We start from the raw sequence: 1,067 nt of genomic DNA, 5'->3' as shown, positions 1-1,067 counted from the left end.
ATATAAGTTTGCTGAAATCGGAGTTCAGATGATCCCGGATTTAATTTTTGAAGTCTCTAACTTGATTTTTGCCTCAAGATTCGTACTCGATCAAGATAAATTTTGGAGGATATATATATATAATCATCCAAAAAAAAAACTCTCTAATTGTTTCTTCTCGCCTAGCTTCATTCTTCGAGTTCTTCTTTAATAATTAATTAACGTATTAATCATAAGAAAAAAAATTAAAACTTGCCAAAGCACGTGCAACTTAAATATAAATATATATATATATATTTAAATGTAAGCAAGAATAATTAAATTTATATAATTGTGCATGAGAAATGATTTTATAGCTATTGTGCTTTAAACTGTTGATGATGAATGATTTTATAATTGTATTATAGATGATTGTAAATTTAATGTGTCTTGAACTTTGAAGTTGTAATGAGTAGTCACAATTTATGAGGTGTAAAGCTGTAAGGAGTTGTCATAGTTTATGAGCTTTAAAGTTGTTTTATCAAATCATTATGTATTATCAATAAATATATGCAGATGTGTATTGTCATATCATGTAGATAGGAAATAAATCTCATCAAATGATTTTATTCTTACAATTCACATCATTCATCTATTATTCTCATGTTATATAAGTTGTTGTGGCACAGGTTTTTTGGATGAGTATGATCTATTCCATGAAACCTTAAGTATTTCTACCACTTCATATACATTACTTAGCAATGAACTCCTCTGTAATGGATAAGATTTGAAGAACACCGATAAAGCAAATGATTCAAGAGGGAAGCAGCCGGTTGAATGAAAGTTTGGTGTTCCCTACTGATGAGAGCCTTGAAGTGAAGGCAACATCTAATAAAAATTTTAGGTGTATTATGCATTCCTAGGGGGAAGAAGATGATTGCTTATTATGGCACACCCCTGAAAAAATTATGAAAATAAAGGTATATAGGGTCGGTTATGAACTCGGAGTCGTGGGTTGGATATATCTACAATAGAGATTCAGTGAACATGACGGGCACTTGGTTTCACTATATTTTCTTATTGTGAAATCGATGGTGGCATAGAAGGTA

The sequence above is a fragment of the Dendrobium catenatum genome, unplaced genomic scaffold (assembly GCF_001605985.2).
Source record: "Dendrobium catenatum unplaced genomic scaffold, ASM160598v2 fragScaff_scaffold_970, whole genome shotgun sequence".
Lineage (NCBI taxonomy): Eukaryota > Viridiplantae > Streptophyta > Magnoliopsida > Asparagales > Orchidaceae > Dendrobium > Dendrobium catenatum.
This window is presented reverse-complemented; position numbering follows the sequence as displayed.